The following is a 22842-nucleotide window of genomic DNA, read 5'->3' on the forward strand; positions in this document are numbered from 1 at the left end:
GTAGTTCTTGCCTGTGCCCAATGCCAGCTAGAGTAAGCTGTGATCTTTGGGAAAGGACTTGGTCAGTGGTGTCTCTTCAGAGTTCCCAGGTGCATCTTATGAGGGACAAGACTGAGGAGGGCTGAGAGTGATTAGGTCATATTTTGAGGGAGTGTCTGGGGCATATGGGAGTGCTATCTTAAGGAATTCACAAAAGACATTCCAAGCTTTTCAACAGGCCTCTTAAAGTCAGCTGGATGAGATCTGGAAGCCAGTAGGAAGGCAGAGGATAAGGATTAGGCCTGGGGCAGCTACCGGGCTGCCCTCCTATGTCCAGTGTCTCTGAAGATGAACACTCAGAGCAGTCAAGAATGTACTGTGATGAAAAAAGTCAGTGAAATAGGCACAAGTCTGACACTGTCAACAGTTTCAGTCTACAGACTGGGAGAAGATCATCACCAACCCCACATCTGACAAAAGACTAATATACAAAATATATAAAGAACTCAAGAAATTAGACACCACCAAACCAAATAATCCAATTTAAAAATTAAGTACAGAGCTAAACAGAGAATTCTCAACATTGGAACATCAAACGGGCAAGAAACACTTAAAGAAATACTCACTGTTCTTAGTTATCAGGGAAATGCAAATCAAAACTCAAATGAAAGCACATGATGGTGAGGATGTGGAGAAAGAGGAACACTCCCCCATTGCTGACGGGAGTGCAAACTTGTACTACCACTTTGGAAATCAATCCAGTGCTTTCTCAGAAAATAGGGAATAGTGTCACCTTAAGACATAGTCATGCCCCTATGTGCATGTACCGGGGGAGGAGGTCCCCCTGAGTCACAGTCATAGGGAAGGGGAGTAAGGGAAAATGGGAGGGAGGGAGGGAGGAATGGGAGGATACAAGGGATAGGATAACAATTGAGATGTAATATGAATAAATTAATAAAATATATTTTTAAAAAAGAATAGGAAACTTTAAAAAGAAAAAAAAAAAAAAAAAAAAAAGACACAGTCATACCATTCCTGAAGGTTGGTCCATAATACAACAAGGATATTTGCTCAACTACGTTCATAGCAGCTTTATTCCTAATATCCAGAATCCAGAAACCACTTAGATGTCCCTCAATCAAAGAATGGATAAAGAAACTGTAGTACCTTTACACAGTGGAATACTATCCAGTTATCAAAAACAAGGAAATCTTGAGATCTGTAGGCAAATGGGTGTAACTAGACATGATTATTCTGAGTGAAGTAGCCCAGACCCAGAAAGACATGCATATTATATACTCACTTATAAGTGGATATTAACCCAATGTAGATGTCCTCTGAGAGACTCCACCCAGCAGGGGATCAGGACAGATGCTGGGTCTTGCTGCTAGACTCTGAGTGGAGCCCTGCAAGTTGTATGGAAGAGTTGGGGGATGGAAGGACTGAGCGAGAGAGGGGTTTCAGGAGCTCCATAAGAAGACTATTAAGGCTGATGGATCTGGACTCAGGGTGGGGCGCTGCGCAAACTGATGCACCAACCAAGGACATTGTAGGCAGAGAACCTAGACCCTCTGTTCATATGTACCATTCTCCACGTGGGGACAGAGTAGTCGTCTGCCTCTGACAAGAACTCTGGTGCCCATGGTTTGATCACTTCCCCTTGGCTGAATGGCCCTGTGGGAACACAGAAGAATGGGATGCAGCCTATCCAGGTGAGACCTGATAGGCTGTGGTGAGGTGGATGATGGGGTAGGAGGACGCCCCCCCCCGTCAGAGGTATAGGAGAGGTAAATAGGGTGGAAGAGGGAGGGAGAGAGGGAACAGGAAGATAAGAGTGAGGGGATTGCAATATATATACATACATATATATACACAATATTAACAATAATATTGTTAATATATATTGTGCAACCAGATAGCCTGTGTTTCTTCTTCTTGGGGCTTGCACCATTTCTCCTGTACCATCTGTGGGGATTCCACAACTTTATTCCCCCATTTGCTCCCCTCCCAGGGGATTGGTGGCTTGACTCTCCATTGGTTGCCCAACTCTAATTTGGTGTCACTTATCTGCCAACTTTTGATTCAGGGTCCCCATTCAGACTGATTTCTCTGAATCCTTTTGGCCATAGGGACTCATAGATAGTAACCATAATATCTCTGGCAATGTGTCTCCATCACTTCCTCCTGTCCTGTAGAATACTTCTTTACAAGTAATGGTCCACTTTAATTAAGGATTTTGTAAAGATATGTAAGAGCTCAATTCTGAATGAACATAATGTCCATAATAATGATATAGTTTCTTAAAATTAACTGAGCCTGCATATAATACACTGATATGATAGCAACGTCCTTTCTTATCTAACCACAGAAGAAAAAATTTGTTCTTCTATCTTTTGATTTAACTGGTACGCATTGAGAATTTAACACAGCCTCAGGCACTGTGTTAAATACCCCTGGCTCTGCTCAGTGTCATGACATGCTCATGGCTCTAGCAGGCTATCTGATTTTCAAGAGCCGGCTGCTGGTGATCGACACTGTTAAAACCATAGCTCTGCTCTTAGGCTGTTGAACAGTCAGAAGAGGGCTGGTTGCAACATATGGCTCTTTTTGTTCAATAGGTGATCTATTTTTTATGGAAAAAAAATGGGTCATTTGGTAAAATACCTAACCCAAACATGACTCCCATGTTCATGAGGCATTCAAAATGGATACCTTTGGGTTTCAGAGAAATGCTTTTAGGCTGGACATGAATGTAAACAGTTTTGTGTTAATGTGCAACTGTTCAGATGTGAACAGAAAGATGGTTTCTGGCAGCAGAAACATCTCTAATGTCAGTAACAGAAAGGGGCTGGAAGTTATGTAGAAATGAAACATAGAAAACAAAGCTTGTTAGTAAGTTATAGATATGGTCTCATGGAAACTGACAAAAAATCATAAGGACTTTGGAAATTTGTAGTGTGAACTATAAAATATTGAAAGATGGTGAATGAATGTTGACTGATAACATTAATAAGAAGTAACTTTTCTGCTTGACAGAAGTGTGTATGTGTGTGTGTGTGTTCATGCACACATGAACTCAGGGTGCACAGGTATGTGTGTGCACACTGTCCCTATGCACATTTGTGTATATAGTGTGAGTGTTGGGGAACTTTGAGATGATAGTATAGAATTTTTGTGTTTAATATTTAAATTAGGGCTCATTTTAAAAATGGCTCAGAGAGGGCTAATGGCCAAGAGCCCACATGTGGACAGTGATCACTGAATCCTATAAGTTATTCCTGACTCCCACACGTGTTTGGTATATAGATACACATACAAAATGAAACAAATAACTTAAAAAAAGATTTTAAAGGTGGGCATCGAGGTGCACGCCTGTAATCCTAGCATTCAGGGAAGCAGAGACAAGCAGATCTCTGTGAGTTCAAGGCTAGACTGGACTACAAAGTGAGTCCAGGACAGCCAGGGTTACTCAGAGAAAACCTGTCTCAAAAAAATTAAAAAAAAAAAAAGCTGGGCATGGTGGTGCATGCCTTTGATCCCAGCACTGGGGAGGAAGAGGCAGGTGGATCCTTGTGAGTTCAAGGCCAGCCTGGTCTACAAAGTGAGTGAAGGACAGCCAGGGATACACACCAAAAAACCCTGTCTCGACCCCCCCACCCCCCCAAAAAGAACTGTAAAGGAAAAGAAAAAAATCTCAACTTGAGATTGTAGTGATTCAAAAATATTTTTTTAATTAATTTATTCTTGTTACATCTCAATGTTTATCCCATCCCTTGTATCCTCCAATTCCTCCCCCCCCATCCCCATTTTCCCATTATTCCCCTCCCCTATGACTGTTCCTAAGGGGGATTACCTCCCCCTGTATATTCTCATAGGGTATCAAGTCTCTTCTTGGCTACTTGCTGTCCTTCCTCTGAGTGCCACCAGGTCTCCCCCTCCAGGGGACATGGTCAAATGTGAGGCACCAGAGTACGTGAGAAAGTCGTATCACATTCTCCACTCAACTGTGGAGAATATTCTGACCATTGGCTAGATCTGGGTAGGGGTTTAAAGTTTATCTCCTGTATTGTCCTTGGCTGGTGCCTTAGTTTGAGCGGGACCCCTGGGCCCAAATCTGCCTATCATATAGTTCTACTTGTAGATTTCTAGGACCCTCTGTATCCTTTTATTTTGCTATTCTCCCATGCGTCTCTCATTTAGAGTCCCAATAGGATGCCTTCCCCTCTGTCCCAGTTTCCTGGTAAGTGAAGGCTTTCGTGGGACATGCCCCTTGGGCTAGTATGCAGATATAAGTGAGTATATACCATTTGATTCTTTCTGCTTCTGGGTTAACTCACTCATTATGATCATTTCTAGCTCAATCCATTTATCCACAAATTTCGGGAATTCCTTGTTTTTAATAGCTGAGTAGTATTCCATAGTGTATATGTACCATAGTTTCTTTATCCACTCTTCTACTGAGGGACACTTAGGCTGTTTCCATGTTCTGGCTATTATGAATAAGGCTGCTATGAACATGGTTGAGCAAATTTTCTTGTTGTGTGCTGGAGCATCTTCTGGGTATATTCCAAGGAGTGGAATAGCTGGGTCTTGAGGAAGCCCTATTCCCATTTTTCTGAGATAGCACCAGATAGATTTCCAAAGTGGCTGTACTAGTTTGCATTCCCACCAGCAATGAAGGAGTGTTCCTCTCTCCCCACATCCTCGCCAGCATGTGGTGTCGCTTGAGTTTTTGATCTTAGCCATTCTGATGGGTGTAAGATGGAATCTCAGAGTTGTTTTGATTTGCATTTCCCTGATGACTAAGGAGGTTGAGCATTTCTTTAAGTGTTTCTCAGCCATTTGATACCCCTCTGTTGAGAATTCTCTGTTTAGTTCCAAGCCCCATTTCTCAATTGGGTTATTCGGTTTGGTGGTGTTTAATTTCTTGAGTTCTTTATATATTTTGGATATTAGACTTTTGTCCGATGTAGGGTTGGTGAAGATCTTTTCCCAGTCTGTAGGCTGTCGCTTTGTTCTCTTGACAGTGTCTCCTGCCTTACAGAAGCTTCTCAGCCTCATGAGGTCCCATTTATTAATGGTTGACATTAAGGCCTGGGCCGTTGGTGTTCTGTTCAGGAAGTTGTCTCCTGTGCCAATATGTTCCAGGCTCTTTCCCACTTTTCTTCTAAGTGGCTTAGTGTCTCTGGTTTTATGTTGAGGTCTTTAATCCACTTGGATTTGAGTTTTGTGCAAGGTGACAAATATGGGTCCAGTTTCATTTTTTTACACATAGACCTCCAGTTAGACCAGCACCATTTGTTGAAGATGCTATCCTTTTTCCATTGAATGGATTTGGCTTCTTTGTCAAAAATCAAGTGACCATATGTGTGTGGATTCATATCTGGGTCTTCGATTCGATTCCACTGATCAACCAGCCTGTTGCTATGCCAGTACCATGCTGTTTTAATTACTATTGCTTTATAGTACAGTTTGAGATCAGGTATGGAGATTCCTCCGGAGCACCTTTTATTGTACAAGATTGTTTTAGCTATTCTGGGTTTTTTGTTTTTCCATATGAAGTTCAGAATTGAACTTTCAATGTCTTTAAAAAATTGTGTAGGTATTTTGATAGGGATTGCATTGAATCTGTAGATTGCTTTTGGTAGGATGGCCATTTTTACTATGTTAATTCTCCCGATCCATGAGCAAGGAAGATCATGCCATCTTCTCAGGTCATCTTCAATCTCTTTCTTCAGAGTTTTGAAATTTTTTTCATACAAGTCCTTCACTTGCTTAGTTAGGGTAACTCCTAGATATTTTATATTGCTTGTGGCTAATGTGAAGGGTGTGGTTTTCCTAATTCCTTCCTCTGCAAGCTTGTCATTTGTGTATAGGAAGGCTACAGACTTTTTTGAGTTAATTTTGTATCCAGCCAATTTGCTGAAGGTGTTTATCAGCTGTAGGAGTTCTCTGGTGGAATTTTGAGGGTCACTTATGTACACTATCATATCATCTGCAAAGAGGGATAATTTGACTTCCTCCTTTCCCATTTGGATACCCTTGATCTCCTTTTGTTGTCTTATTGCTCTGGCTAGAACTTCGAGTACTATATTGAAGAGATATGGAGAGAGTGGGCAGCCTTGCCTTGTTCCCGATTTTAGAGGAATTTCCTTGAGTATCTCACCATTTACTTTGATTTTGGCTATTGGCTTGCTGTATATAGCCTTTATTATGTTGAGGAAAGTGCCTTGTATCCCCGATCTCTCTAAAACTTTAAACATGAATGGGTGTTGAATTTTATCAAATGCTTTCTCTGCATCCAAGGAGATGATCATGTGGTTTTTTATTTTCAGTTTGTTTATATGGTGGATTACATTGATGGATTTCCGTATATTAAACCATCCCTGCATGCCTGGAATGAAGCCTACTTGGTCATGATGAATGATATCTTTGATGTGTTCCTGTATTCGTTTTGCAAGTATTTTATTTAGTATTTTTGCATCTATGTTCATAAGAGAAATTGGTCTGAAATTCTCTTTCTTTGTTGAGTCTTTGTGAGGTTACGTATCAATGAGACTATGGCCTCATAGAATGAATTTGGTAATTTTCCATCCATTTCTATCTTTTGGAGTAGCTTGAAGAGTATCGGTATTAGCTCGCCTTTAAAGGTCTGGTAGAATTCTGCACTGAAACCATCTGGCCCTGGGCTTTTTTTGGTTGGGAGACCATCGATGATTGCTTCTATTTCTGTAGGGGAAATGGGACTATTTAGCTTGTTTATCTGTTCTTCATTCAACTTTGGCAAGTGAAATTGTTCAAGAAAATTGTCCATTTCCCTTAGATTTTCAAATTTTGTGGCATATATGCCTTCAAAGTAGGATCTTATGATTCTTTGAATTTCTTCAGTGTCTGTTGTTATGTCTCCCTTTTCATTTCTGATTTTGTTGATTTCAATACTGTCTCTCTGCCTTTTAGTTAGTTTGGCTAATGGTCTGTCTATCTTGTTGATTTTCTCAAAGAACCAGCTTTTGGTTTTGTTGATTCTTTGGACTGTTTCTTAGTTTCTAACTTGTTAATTTCAGCCCTGAGTTTGATTATTTCCAGGCGTCTACTCCTCTTGGGTGTTTCTGCTTCTTTTTTTTCTAGGGCTTCCAGTTGTGTTGTTAAGATGCTTATGTGCGATGTTTCCAATTTCTTTTTAAAGGCACTTAGTGCTATGAATTTTCCTCTTAGCACTGCTTTCAATGTATCCCACAAATTTGGGTATGTTGTTTCTTCATTTTCATTGAAATTCAGAAACTCCTTGATTTCTTTCTTTATTTCTTCCCTGACCCAGGTGTCATTTAGCAGAGAGTTGTTTAGTTTCCACGTACGTGTAGGCTTTTTCTTATTTCTGTTGTTGTTGAATTGCAGCCTAAGAGCATGGTGATCTGATAGAATACAAGGTATTATTTCAATCCTCTTGTATCTATTGAGACTTGCTTTGTGACCTACGATGTGATCAATTTTGGAGAAGGTTCCATGGGGTGCAGAGAAGAAGGTGTATTCTTTCTTGTTTGGGTGAAAGGTTCTATAGATATCTGTTAGATCCATTTGACCCATGGCATTGGTTAATGATGTTATTTCTCGGCTTAGTTTCTGTTTCAATGACTTATCCTTCAGTGAGAGTGGGGTGTTGAAGTCTCCCACTATTATTGTGTGGGGATCGATGTGTGGTTTAAGCTTTTTTAGGAGATCTTTTACAAATGTGGGTGCCCTTGTATTGGGAGCATAGATGTTCAGAATTGTGATGTCATCTTGGTTGGCTTTACCTTTGATGAGTATGAAGTGTCCTTCCTCATCCCTTTTGATTAATTTTGGCTGAAAGTCTATTTTGTTCGATACTAAAATGGCTACACCTGCTTGCTTCTTGTGACCATTTGCTTGGAAAAATTTTTTCCAACCTTTTACCCTGAGGTAATGCCTTTCATTATGGGTGAGATGTGTTTCTTGGATGCAGAAGAATGTTGGATCTTGTTTATGTACCCATTCAGTTAGTCTGTGTCTTTTTATTGGAGAATTGAGGCCATTGATGTTGAGAGATATTAATGACCAGTGACTGTTAAGAGTCTTAATTTTGATGTTGTTTCCAGTCGAGCGTTTGTGTAGTTGTGTTTTTGCCATGGGATAGTTATCTATTTCCTGGGTAGTTTTGGTTGTAGCTTGACCCTTTGGGATGGAGTTTTCCTTCTAGTACCTTCTGTAAAGCTGGGTTTGTGGATAGGTACTGTTTGAATTTGTTTTTGTCATGGAATATTTTGTTTTCTCCATCAATGGTTATTGATAATTTTGCTGGGTAAAGTAGTCTGGCCTGGCATCTGTGGTCTCTTAGGGTTTGCAGGATCTCTGTCCAGGCCCTTCTGGCTTTTATGGTCTCTGCTGAGAAGTCGGGTGTAATTCTGATAGGTTTACCATTAAATGTTATTTGGCCCTTTTCCCTTGCAGCTTTTAATATTTTTTCTTTGCTCTGCAAGTTTTGTGTTTTGATTATTATGTGGCGGGCAGTTTTTCTTTTCTGGTCAATTCTATTTGGTGTTCTGTAGGCCTCTTGTATGTTTATAGGCATTTCTTTCTTTAGATTGGGGAAATTTTCTTCTATGATTTTGTTGAGAATAGTTTCTGGGCCCTGGAGTCTGATGTCTTCTCTTTCTTCAATGCCTATTATCCGCAAATTTCTTCTTTTCATGGTGTCCTTAATTTCTTGGATGTTTTGTGTCAGGAGTTTTCCAGATTTGGCATTTTCTTTAATGGTTGATTCAATATCTGTGATTGTATCTTCTAGCCCTGAGATTCATTCTTCCATCTCTTGGATTCTGTTAGAAAAGCTCACCTCTGTGTTGCTCGCCTTCTTCTCTGAGGTCTCACGTTCTCGTTTTTCTTCTGTCTGTGTGTTTATCATTGAATCCATTTTCATTTTCAGATCTTGAACTGATTTTTTGATTTCTTTCATCTGATTTTTTGTGTATTCCTGAGTTTCTTCCATTGCCTCTTTATAGGTCTTCAGAGCTTGAACCGTTTTATTTATTTCTTTCATCTGGTTGTTTTCATTTTCCTGCAATTTTTCCAGTTCCACTCTATGTGCTTCTTTTATGTCTCTCACCTGTTTGTCTGCGTCTTCCTGCATTTGATTACGAATTTTATTTGTTTCCTCCATTATCATCCTCATTACTAAGGATTTGAGGTCATTTTCTTGTATTTCCGTTGTATTTGAGTTCTCTGGGTTGTTTTCTTTGGGATAGCTGGAAACTGGAGACGCCATGTTGTTTTTGGGTTTTTTGTGTATGCTTTTTCGTTGTCCTTTAGACATCTTGCCGTCTTTGTTTTTGTTGGGTAGCTTCCAGAGTTGAATGGAGGGTGTCTGACGATAGATTCACTTGTTTTCTCACGATTTCCCTAGGCTGCGAGCTCAAAGCTTCACTGGTGTGGATGTTAGGAGGTTAGCCCTGTTGTTCTGGTCTCTCACAGCCAGTGATCCTCAGCCCCCCTCTGCTGTGGATCCTGCAATTGTTCTGGGTCTCTGAATGAGCGTTGGGTCAGGCCAAGGTATCCACAGCCTTCTGTGTTCCCTGCCAAGTCCAGCCAGGAGCACTGGGACCGAACCACGGGCAGAACTCAGCTAGATTCTCAGGGCCTGAACCGTCTGCCAAGCTCAGCTAGGGATTTTGGGCCCAAAATGCACACAGGGTCCAGCCAGAATTTTTGGGCTGGGACTACGCACCAAGCTCCGCTAGGGCCTTTTGGCCCAAAGTGCGTGCTGTGGTCAGTTATTGACTCAGGGCCCGAGCTGACCACCAATCTCAGCCAGGAATTCTGGATTCAAACTGCACACTGTGTTCAACCAGAGTCTTAGAGCTGGTGGAACCGAGAGCTCTGTCCAGCCTGCGCCACAGTAGGAGAACTGCGGCTGCTTTGAGTTAGCGCCAGTGGTGGAACAAGTGCTCCACCCAGGCTGTGTCACCGCAGGGGAGCTGCTGCTGAGCTGAGGCGGTGCCTAGGATGGAACTGAGCACGTCATCAAGCCTGCGCCACAGCAGGAGAACTGCGGCTGCTCTGAGTTAGCGCCAATGGCGGAACCAAGTGCTCTGCCCAGACTGTGTCACTGCTGGGGAGCTGCCACTGAGCTGAGGTGGCGCCTAGTGTGGAACTGAGTGCTAGGCCAGGCCTGCGCCACAGCAGGAGAACTGCAGCAGGAGAACTGCAGCTGCTCTGAGTTAGTGCCTGTGGTGAAACCAAGTGCTCCGCCCAGACTGTGTCACCGCAGGGGAGCTGCCGCTGAGCTGAGGTGCTGCCTAGTGTGGAGCAGCATGCTCAACTAACCCTGCGCCACAGCAGGGGAGCTGTGGCTGGAGCTGAGTTAGTGCCTCAGGCAGAATTGCTTGCTGGGCCGGGCCAGTACCCGGGACTCTGGGGCCGAACTGTCCGCCGAGTCCAGTCTGGGTCCAAAGGCTCCACGCGACCCAAATCCTGCCCCGAGTCCCCTCTCCCGCAGCAATTCCCACCAGCCACCACACCAATCGCCTCCACCGGAAGGCTATGAGCTGCAAACCTCAGCCGCCGCTGCTGGTGCCGCTGGTGCTGCCGCCTCTACCGCTGCCGCTCCGATCAGAGAAAAACCACGCTCCTCCCGTGTGCAGGGGCACGCAGGTCCTCCGCACCCTGGTTCCTCCGAACCGTGGAGCGCTCCCGCTGCCGTGATGTTCGGACCTCGGTGTTCCTGGCTCAGAAATCTGTGCAATTCCCTGAATTGTTCACTGGAGCCTCCAAACGCGGTCCACACTGCTCGCCGCCATCTTGGATTCCTCGATTCAAAAATATTTTATCAGAGCTTATAGTGATTGTATTATTTGGATATAAATACAAATGCATCTTTAAATGTAAGTTGGTGATATGGGTCCAGCGATTTTTTTTTTAATAATTCATCTTGACTAGGCTCCAGCTCAGTACACTTTTAGTGTACTGTCAATCTGACAGTTCTTGGTAGATGTGGTTGATGTCTTTGGTCAGGTGACTTTAAGTAATGGTAAAGGATCTTGCACTCGGCATGAGGTGGGCAGTCAGCTGGAAGATCTAAGGACTGAAAATTAAGGTTTTCTAGAGAAAGAGGCAATACTTCCTGAACATTTCAACACCAGCTCTTCTCTGTTCTTTAACCTGTTAACCCACTCTGAAGAGTGTGTGAACTTGCCAGCCCCGCAATTATATAAAGCAATTTTAAAAAATAAGTCCACCTACATAATGTGCATGTGTACTCAGAATCTGCTAGTCTGTTTGTCTGTATGTCTTCAATTAATAAATCATCTATCTGTCTATCTATGTATCTATCTATCTATCTCTCAATAATCTACCTGTTTATCTCTATATATCTCTATATCACCTATATATCACCAATATCTATGATTTATGGTTTATCACTTATATTCATCTATCATCTGTAGTGAAAGTAAACATGTTTTTGTTTTGATCCCAAGTATGGGATATGAAATAGGCTTGTGTGAGGGCATGTGATATTTGTCCACTAGAATGGGAATTGCCTATTGTGGGGGCATGGTCTTTGACAGTTGATAAACATCCTGGTACAGACTCTGAGAGGAGATAAATATGAGCCCCAAAACCAGAGGGTTTTTTGTTTTTGTTTTTGTTTTTGTTTTTGTTTTGTTTGTTTGCTTTTGCCTCACTTCGCATCACTTGGCGGTTCATTGCTCTGCTTCTAGATGCTCCTAGAGAGAAATGCTTCAGAGGGTGTATTGAGGTTCTGGCTGCTGCAGTTGTGGTCGCTTTTGCTGAAATTTCTGGTTTGCTGTTTAACGGGTCTTCTGGAATCCTGATGACGAAGAGTAAATTAGCTCAAGGAACCGAGTCTAAAATCATCAGTCTTCCATGTAGCTACCTATCATCTACTCCTTATCACCTGACCGTTACCATCCTCATCTCTTGATCCATCCGCAGTTGCCTGCTGCTTCTTATTTGCTGAAGTGCCTTGACTGAGACAGTTCCCTAAGTGGAAAGCCTTTTAAAGATCTGACATAGATGACGCTCCCATCTCAGTCTGCAGCCCCCTTGGCACTCCTTGCCATTGGACATCTGTGTCCTTCTTCTTCAAACACCTTCACTGTCTTCTCTGAGGCCCTCCCTGCTCTCTGCTCCTCCTTTTCACCAAGGAAGAATCAGGTGCCTTTCATCCCAGCCTAGCTCCCCCCACACAGCATTTCCCCCTTAGGGCTTGTGGGTCTGTTTGCAAGTCCTTTTCCATTTACCGCATGGTAATGACCGTGTCTCATTCATCTTGGTATTCCCATCACCTAGCACAGTCAGCAGCATAGAGATGATATTCAATCAATATAGCTGAGGGAATGAATAAGTAGGTGGTCCTCTCCTTCAAGGATAAGCAGCTGCTTTTATGTGATGTTGCAGATGCTGGGAGGCATCCTCAGTGCCTAGTCTTTCAGGGATAGATGTTTCTCAGCTTTTTGTACCTGCACTGCCTGAAGAAAAATCCCCAGACAAACCTTTTAATTGGTGTAAAAATCTGAGGCTGTCAGTTTTGAGGGGCATAATGTCTGCCAAGCCGACTTAAGCCAATTGTGCAAAAATCTCTGGCATCGTATGTGGGTGGCGTAGATGCTTCAGAGAATCAGATTTCAGACTTGCACTGACATATTTTAACCTATAAAATTAATGGCTTGTAGCTCTACCTGCATCCCCTAGTAAGGAGTTCAATATCCCCTTTCATGTTTAAGCACTGAATTAACTCTAATAATGCCTACCTGCCCCAGGCCGAGGTTATGGAGTTTGCATTTTTTCAAGTAACAGCCAAAGAAAGTGCAGTATCACTTAATTATTATTCCCTTTCCTGGGTGTCTCTTCTGTTGCTGTGCACTGTTGGAACTTAGGCCTTCTAGGTAGTGTGGACTTCGGCTTCCTAGGACCCTCTGTGGCTCAGTCCCTGCATTGTCTATGGGTGTCCCTAACTCCCAATCGTTGAAGAGCTTACATTGATCAGATCACACTGAGTACTCATCCTACCAACCAACCCCTTCCCCCCGCCATTCCCCAAGAAGCCTGGCTGTCTACATAGCCAGAGTATGTGTAGAGAAATCTCATCTTTCTGGGCCTTTCTCTCAGGTTCTTCTCAACAGCCATGCCTTATGAGTTTGCCTGTCAGGAGTGCTAAGAGATTTCCTAGACACTCATGGATGCTACCTGTCCTCTTCTCCAGTAACTCCATTGACCCAGGAATCCATGGAAGCAAGTGACTCTTCCTGGGCCTGAGTGAGTGTCTGCTCCAACATGACCTGTTATGTCACTTCTTTGAAATAAAGGTCGGCAGGTCGAGTGTGTATGGCTCCTGGTAATGGCACCTGACCTCATCTCTGCTGCATGCACTAATGGCAGCCCCCATAGTCAGCAAAATGTCACCTTGCTATGAACAGACGCTAAGAGGCATGGCCAGTTAAAGAGCACGTCATGGAAGGAATTCAAGCACTCTGATCTCCAGACATGAACTGTCCATAGACTTTGACGTCAGAGCTTAGTTCCCCTTGGTACCTTTCCACGCATCTGCAGGCTCTAGCTTTGGTTTCTGCTGATCTCTATTATGTCCTCCTTGCCAGGTTGTGTCCCCAATTGTCTATTACAAGGCACAGCCTGGGTCACACTTCAGGAAACTTTGCTTCCTCTCTGCCCCAGCACGAGCACCTTCAATCTAAGTTAAAAAGAAATTTCTCTCAAAAATTACCCTAGTGCTCTTTGTATAAAATGATCATAAAATCCACCACCCCTGGGGCTTCTGACTATGCTAGTTTTATGTTTTTTTTATTTTTTTTATTTTCATTATTTGAAAATGCAGACTAATGTACCTACAGAAAAGCTTACACCATCCACACACACAGCATAATTTTGTGAAAGGCAATCATCATGGGAAGTGGCTTCCCACGTTGTTGCCCATGTTATCCCCAGTCACATGAAGTGAGAGAAGAGGGTCACAAGCATTCCAGAGACCTCTGGCTGAGTTCTGGCATCGTGACCCTCTCTCCCCACAGGTGACCGCTGTCCTCCTTCCTGGCTTTGCTTCATAGTTTTAGCTCCGCGTGTTGCCTATTCCCGAGCGTATGGACATTTCACAATCCCACTGTGTGTCCGTTCTTTTTCTGTGCCCAGCTTTTGCATGGCTGTCTCTGAGCTCCCTCAGGCTTTGTGGCATAGTGATGCATCATGTGCTAATGCCTTAACTCATGTATCTGTTCTGTTCTGTTCTGTTGATGGGCGTTATGGTGGTTTTCAGTCGCAGTCTCTTATGACCACCCATGTTGCCAGCATTTCTTCACACGTCCCGGGTGCCCATGTGCACATCTGGCCTTAAGTTTTCACTGTCGGGAAGCTGAATAGCTAAGAAGTAAATTTAGTGAGTGGCTGTAGGTCTACTTTTTTTTTTTTCTCTTCAATTTCTCTTTTTGAACCAATATACAGTTTGGTATGTTCTCAATGATGATCTGGAAATATGTTGATTTTTTAAAAAATCAAAAATTCAACTTTACTGGCATAAAATTTATTACTATGTGCATGTCCTTTGATAAATCTCTGTAGGGGTCTGGAGCAATGTCCTCCTTTTGTTCCAGTAATTAGTTTTTTATACCGACTTTTGGGTTTTATCCATTTTGTCAAAGACCGATTAGCTACGTTTCTTAGGATTATGTATATAACACACATTTTTGTCATTGTGTTTAAAATGCCTGGCCGTGTAACTTCCAGGGAAAGAGACTTATCTGGGCTCACGGTCTCAGGGGGTTTCAGTCCATCACACTGAGGAAGGCATCACACTGAGGAAGGCATCACACTGAGGAAGGCATCACACTGAGGAAGGCATCACACTGAGGAAGGCATCACGCAGTTGTCTGTGGCTGTAGAACAGGTGTTGTGGCTAAGTCATCCGATAGTGGCACAAGCAGAGAGAGGCTTGGAGTTGGGTCTGGGATAGAGAGTCAAAGGCTTTCTGACCCACTTCCATCAATTAGACCCTACCCTCCTAAAACCTCCGCAGTCCTTTCTCCCTAAAGCTCACCTCTCACTGGCCAATAAGTGGTCAGATTATGAGTTTGTTGGAGGAACATTCTGGATTCACACCATAGCATTTCACCTCTGACCTCCATAGATTTATGGTAGTCCTCTAATGCAAAATGCATTCATACAACCTCAGGAGTCTCACAGTCACAGCAGTTCCAACACTGTTCAAAGGCTCAATGTCTCTACTGAGACTTAAGGAAAAACTGTGTGCGCCCATAAAATTAAAAAAAAAAAAATAGTGACATGCTGCTGTATACAACTCAGGGGTGGCTGAGTATAACAAGGGAAGATGTAAGAGGATGCACCTGTTGACCAGCTAAAGGAAGAAAAAAGATGCAGAGCACAAATGTGTGCATGGCCCTGAGGGAAGTTAAGGCTGGATCCCTACCACTCACTTCTGCATATTTAAAACACCAAGCCAAATCTCTTTGCCAAGAAGGAGATTTCTGATTGCAAAGCCCGTAGTGTCCCTTTAAGTAAGAATTTTTGTTTGCCATAGATCACCTTTATATTGTGGTTTGGTATGTTGCAGAATTGTCTATTTTCACAGTGTCTTGTTAGTCGCTGACTTAACATGGTTAACCTGCAAGGCTGTGGTCCTCACCTAACACCTGTCTCATTGAGAAGTTCCCTTATCCTTTCCTCATAATTTTTGTCCTCGTTTTCCTGTGGGTATATAAACAAACTGAGCTTCATTGATTTTTTTATGTATATAATAATTATACAATGTAGGTCATTAATTTTACTCAACAGATTATTATCTTAAAATAAGATGCTTAAGTATGGTAATCATTTCATAGTGTAAAAATTTTATGCTTATAATATTCATGTTAGCACTGGTGCAATAACTTCATAGTAGCTTTAGTTATAAAGGGCCATATCTCTCTGCTGACAGCTTAAGTTTTTGTGTTACGCCTAAAACCTTTAATCTGATGTTTGTTATATCTGCCACACTGTCAGACTGTGTCCTTCAAATGTATCCATCTGCAACTTTTCAAACTGTACTAAATTGATATTTCTTGAAGTCTAACTCTGTGATAACATACAATATCTTTATTTTAAATAGAATATGGTTTTAATTTTGATGAGCAGCTGGGTTTTAAAGAGAGTTTTTAGGACCACTAAATATTTTGGATCATGCAGAGAATATATACTGTGCTGCAGTAACTTTTGTCTTTCATTTGTATTATGTGACATAATAAATGTGAGTGTTAACCACTGCTTAGCTATGGTAATAAACTTGCTTAGCTCTAAAAAGAAGATCAGGAACTCTAAATGACCAGAAGGGCAATGGTGTATTCATATGACTTTCTGTAATGGTTTTTATCTGCTATAAGATGAAGCTTCTGTGATGAAGGGCGGGCACTCCACTCATCTGTGGGTGCAAGGATCAGTATTTGGAACACAGTTAGGAATTAGATTGCTTAAGAAAGTGCCAGTAGTAGGTTCTGCCTTATGATTCATGACCTTACTAGCCATCGGTAGTTGACTAAGTATACAGGACTATATGTGATCCTCCTGTTGAGTGGGCCTGAAGTCCAACTGGACAGCTGCTACTTACCTTTATTTATTTATTTTTATTATTTTTCTTTTTTACATATACATTTATATTATTATACATATATACAGTGAACTTCCTACAGCAAGGAGAACCATAAAACAATCAGGAATTATGGAAATGTTACATTCGTAATGTTTTGGCTATTTGTATTTGGCAACCTTCAAGAAAACATCTTTCCTATCGTGGTGTGTCTAAAATTCTTAGTGTAAATCAATATCTATCATATCTCAGCTTTATCAACTTAAAACAGCTATCTAGACCTAAAAACATTTTAACCCCTAAACAACTAAGATTAATTGTAAAACTAAGCTATATAGCCTTCAACCCCATCAGAAACTTGAGAAGGAATAAAATTAATTATCTGAGTAGACAGAAAGTACGGGTTAGCAGCTTCCTAAATGAGAAAATGACAGACACAGTTTGCTGCCTGAACAGTCAACCAAAACTCTCTATAACATTGGAGCATCATCTTCAGCCTTCTGGCCCAATATATCTTATAGACATATTTGTGAGGCAGGAACTATTGAGGACTTGCTTACCCTGTCTTGGCAGAGTTTGACTGTCGACTCTGCCTGCATCCAAGCTTGCCCATTTTTAGGCAGAATTCTCTCTGTGGCAGAAATGAGGACATTTTGCCCAGTGACTGGTTTGTGACATTTGAAGTCATCTCTATAAGAAGGTTCTTTGATGCTCATCATCCTCTTTGAGGTAGGCTGGGTGTTGCCAGGAGTTAATCTGTCTTAATGTCAAAGAATCTTTAAAAATAATAAACACATCTTCAGATGCCATATTCTGTATGTCTCTGAAGCTTTTAAAGACCTTATCTATCAATTTTACCTTATCTATTTATAGAATTCTATCTATCTGTTAAACCTAGGTTGTATATTCTTATGATAAAAATAGACTAGTAATTGACATGAACATGATTTGAGCAACTAACATTTTTTTGTTTATAGTGAACTTGTTGTCCTAGAAGCATGTTCTTTTTTACCTGTAATATTAAATAAAATCCTGAGAAGGGAAATTTTGCTCCATATTTATATTGCTTTAATTTACTAAATATTTTTATATATTTTCATTAATTTTTATAGCATTCAATTAAGATGTTTAAATTGCCCCATTATGAGAACTGGTGGTGGACTGGGCTTAAGTAAGTAAAAATTGGCATGCATATATGAATTCAGTGTTTAATTAATGCTTATTTACTATGTATTAATTATACCTGGTTCAGTGTGATAATAATACACACATATATATACAGACACATCATGCTGTGTTAATAAGAAAGTGCATGATTATTGAGGTTGAATGCTTTCTTCCAGGTCATGGGGGCATGAGGTGAGTTGCTGAGTCAGTAGCTTTCTATTCTTATCACAAGTGCATAGGATAAACAGCCTGTAATGAGAAAAGATGTATTTTTAAACTCTCAGTTATGGATGTTTTAGTTCATGAGAAATAGAGGCTTGTGTCATGGTGAACCATTAAGGTAAACATAGAATGGAGCCAAGTTGCTCATCTCATGGCTCATTGTTCCCCTCAAAATGCATAGCTCTAGTGGGGTCAACCTTGTAAAGGTTCCACCACCTCCTAGAAGTCCTAGGGCCTGGAGACCAAGCCTTCCACACAAGGGCCTTTGGGTAACAGCACAGGTCTGTAGCAATTTCAAAACTGGCTTCATGTCTCATGACTCTCGTTCCAATGAGATATACCTTAGGAAAAGGAAAGGCTATTTAATTTCATATTAGAAATAATTATGAAAAGATCAATAGTGGTGATGACAGCTAAGTCGAAGAGAACTGAGAGCTCTTCAGAAGTCACTCCAGTGATTAACTGTATGCTGAGGGTTAAGGGCATGGGGCCTGATACAGTGACAGAATGTATCTCACGCAGATGGAATCTTCTGACCAGGCTGAGGTTTGCTAAGGAATGGAAGACAGAATTGGTGTAGCATGTGTATATTCAGGGGTTGGTTTGGGCAATTAAAACTCAATGTTTATGTGTATAGGTATATTTATGGTTTCTATATGGAAATAGGTGAGAAATAGAAGTCTAATGTTGGGGAATCTGAGCTGACAGGCTGTCAATGAGCCTTGTTAGGCCTGGTGCACTTGCAATCATTCAGAGTGCTTTAGACAACTGCTTGCAGTATTTATAGCATGGCCATTAGCATTTATCCATAACTTCATAGCCTTGGTCTGGCCAGGAAGTTCTTATATGCATGTCTGAACTCTATCAAAGTCTTTTACTAGTCAAAAATGAGGATTTTTGAGCAACAATACTAAAGTGTGGTTATTTGGATAATGATTGAATATATATATATATATATATATATATACACACACACACAATCATGAGTGCTTACTTCCTGGCAAGGCAGAGTGGTACATTTTTACCTCAGCAAGTTAAGAATACTTAAAGCTTTTTCAAGCATTTCTTTGTGTGACACAGAGTTTTGCTTTTGTAAGTCAACCCTTACCCGTGATTTACTTGTGTATCAAGCCCCCAATCTTGTTTATGTTGCCCCAAAACGGCTCGGAGAGACAAGCATGACATTATGAATCCAGCTGGCCACAGTTGGATCTGCAGTGAAGCATAAATCTATATTGGGCTGGTGATCTATGTTTATAGTGCCCTGCTAAACTCTCGGAGACCCAGCACCTAAATCACCCGGCATTGACTTCACCGATTTAGTGTAAATAATTGGTGGACGTGAACTGGATCTTTCATTGTTAGTGATCAGGACTCTCACCTCTAAGACCAATGCATTCTGGTGTGCTCTCCTTGAGTACTTAGTTCATTTCAGACTGCAGCCATGGTAGCCATTGAGCAGCTAAGCATTTGCACGGGATATAGTCTTAGGCGTTCTTGTGGCTGATCTGTTAGTATAATTACTGCCCTTTCCAACGTGCTGCATATCGAAGCCTCCAGACATTTGTAATGGGCTTGATGGTTAAGCTTAAAGTTTGCAAAGAATGAAGTTAGATTCCAAGAAATTAATTTAGAAAATTTTTATCTGGTAGGGTGATTCATAAGCAAGATTTTTTCCAAGATCTATTAATAGTGGAAATGTCATCCAAAGTCCACATGATGTATGATTGAAATAATCAACTGTAGCACCAAACAAAGCTAAAATTATAATTGCCTTCTAGCACTAAAAACTAATTCTGAATCTATGCCTAACAGCTGAGTATGTGAAAATCCACAATTTGAGCTTTTACAGTGATCTTCCCTCTGGCTAAAATTATTAAAAAGAAAAAAAAAATCAAAGAATTATCTGTCCTTTAGAACCCAACAAGGGAGCGTGATTAAATGCCAACTGATATGCAAGTTAATGACGTAGTTGTTGAATGTTTTTTATGTCAAGTCTGCATACTTGTATTTGTAAAAAGCACTAATAGTAATAATAATCGCTGGTCTTCATTCATCATTGTTCCCCTTTAAGTCATTTGGCTGGCTATTTTATAAATGGTCCCGCTTCATCTATATTGCTATAGTAGGTGGGACCAACTGTATGCCCATAGCCACAGAGCAGCACAGTTCCTGTTATCCCCTGTCGTATGACTCTAGGTAAGTTGAGGCAGCTGTCCTGCAATAAAGAGCCATAAATACAGTTTGGAGAAAAGCAAACATACCTAATAAATCAGGTTCCTAACATCTTATGTGTATGTTTTCCATGACTCAACCCATTTTGTTGATGTTTGTAAGGTTAATGTACGTAGACCTACCCATGGCAGATGTATATTCCATCCATCATAGGTTAAATAAATGTTTGCCTGATGCAGCTAGCGCTGTAGACGCTGGGGGTCCAGCAGTGAGCAAAATAGCTGATGCCTCTCCCTATCTTTCTGGAGCTTATTATGTTTAAATATGTTTTTTAATTCATATTTTCAGTGATATGATCATATTTCTTGTCATCTATTCATTTTGCATAGCATGTATAAAATGTATATAGGATCCAACTTATATTTGCTTTTCCAAGAGAGGCTCATAGCTTTCTCTGTTGCATGAGTAGTATTGAAACAATGTAATCCTGTCATAAATGGACATGGTGAGGGCTGGTTTGCATGTTCATCAAGGATATCCCCTCTCTCCTTTATTCTAGCCCAGTGGCTTTCAACTTTCCTCATGCTGAGACCCTTCAGTATAGTTCTTCATGTTGTGGTGATGTCGAACTATAAAAATAATCTTCATAACTGTAATTTGGCTACTGATAGGAGTTGTAATGTGAATATCTGATATTTCCCGTGGTCTTTGGAGACTCCTGTGAATGGATTGTTTGACCCCCCAAAGGGGTCATGACACACAGGTTAAGAACCACGGTTGTAGCCTCCAGGACCTTGTATTTTCTTAGACCACACTCTGTAACAAGTTATGATCTATACTAGTATTCTTAGAATGTATTATGACTATTTTTTGGCTTGACTTAGTCTTCTGGTCACTTCCCCAGAGAAGTTCAGAACATGACATATGCCATGAAGGACAAACAACTGTGTGCTGGGTTCTAGTCTGGTCCTTCCTTCCTCTTTGCCAGTGTGGCTCTTTGCATTTCCAGTGTTCTTCCTTCTGCGCACCGGGGCTGTTCTGTGAGCAGGGCACTCCTAGCTTGCCATTGCCTTGCATAAAGAATAAGTAAGTGTCTCCAGGGACAATGCACCTAACCACGCCACAGCTTTCTCTGACATGCTGCCCAGAGATCTCTAATCTCCATCGTTTTATTAACTCTGATGCATTTAAGCAGATTTTAGAGGGCTTAATTTTTGTTTTTGTTTTTTACTTATATTTATTTTAGTGGTTCTTGGCTGGATCATTGATGTGTTAAAAGTATGTTCAGGCTATGAACGGAAGCAAAGTATGACACACACACACACACACATACACACACATACACACACACACTCACTCACAAAATGTACCCTGAAATTTTCATCATGCCCTAATTATTTTTACTCATTGGAAAGATGGACATGGAGGAAGATGTCACTGAACATATTCATCAAAGTGGTGCACTGAAAATGTTGGACAATTATCAAAGTTGATACTCCATGGGTCTCACTGTCTCACAGCTAATCAGTTATGGTGGTGGTGCTGAACTGGATAGCAGCAAGCTGAGCTTTAAGATGGAGGTAGTCAGGTTGGTGAGCCTAAAAGAGAAGGTGTCCAGTACATGGTGGTCGCTCTGAGTAGTGGCTAATGTTGCTGAACCCTACTCTGATTTATCTTTACTGTCTACTAAAGTACAAAGTAGATTTTCTCCGTATTTTTATATCTCCATTAAACTTGCAGGAGGCAGGTATTGCACAATGGATAAAAGCCTATATGTGAGGGGAAGGAATATTTAAGCTCTAACCCTACTCATTTGTGAAGTGCTTACTTAGAACAAGTTGCAGAACTCTAGATGTTGATTTCACATCTGTAAAATGCAAACAGTAAAACACATCACTGTACCTAGATGAAAATTGATGGACACACTGTACTTAAATTACACACTGTGAACACACAAGCCCTTGTAGTAGCACTTCTTCACCTAACGTGGAAACGCAATCACCAAGTACAGGTTTTACACGAGAGCTCAGCACATTTACCTAGACCAGTGGTTCTTAGCCTGATAGTTAAGAAGAATGGGAGAAAGAAATTTGATTACCAGCAATTATTTATTTGTTCGTGTGATATTGATTTTTCCCAGCTTCCCTAGAGACACGAGAAAATAATAATTAGTAAAAATTATAGGAGGAGAAAATAGAAAAGGAAGTGCTTCCACCAAGACCACATGGTCTCATTCCTGATGTCACGGTACCACCAGCCATCTCTTCTTGATTTGTGAAGAATGCGAATTTATGTTATTACAAGCAAATAAGAATTAGCTATATAAAATTAAGCAGTGTGTTAAACATTTTTGTTATTGTTGTTTCAATAGTTATTGTAGTTACATATTTTTGAATTAAATTTCACCCTACACCACTGTGCAGACAGACATCATTCTTAAAACTTGACAGTTCTCTGAACAGCATCCTGGTGTGATACACAGAGGTGCCCCACCTACTGCCTTCGCAATGATTCTGACTTGACAGAGCACATCTTTCCTGACAAGTTCCGCACGTCAGGAATTGTTTCAGTGCTGCTCACACTTGAGCGAACATGAAATGAGGCCTCTGCTGAGTATTGCAGTTTGAGTGTTCAAAAGCTGCTGCTAGAGCTGCAGCTCAGAGGTGAACTGCACGCAG

General features: G+C 41.2%; 1 protein-coding gene across 4 annotated transcripts in view; it reads left to right on the forward strand.

The window, feature by feature from the left end:
* Tmem117 (transmembrane protein 117) overlaps nt 1-22842 on the forward strand; it is a 443332-nt gene that overhangs the window by 204579 nt on the left and 215911 nt on the right. The window lies entirely within an intron of this gene.

Source organism: Acomys russatus, chromosome 17 (genome assembly GCF_903995435.1).
Source record: "Acomys russatus chromosome 17, mAcoRus1.1, whole genome shotgun sequence".
Classification (NCBI taxonomy): domain Eukaryota; kingdom Metazoa; phylum Chordata; class Mammalia; order Rodentia; family Muridae; genus Acomys; species Acomys russatus.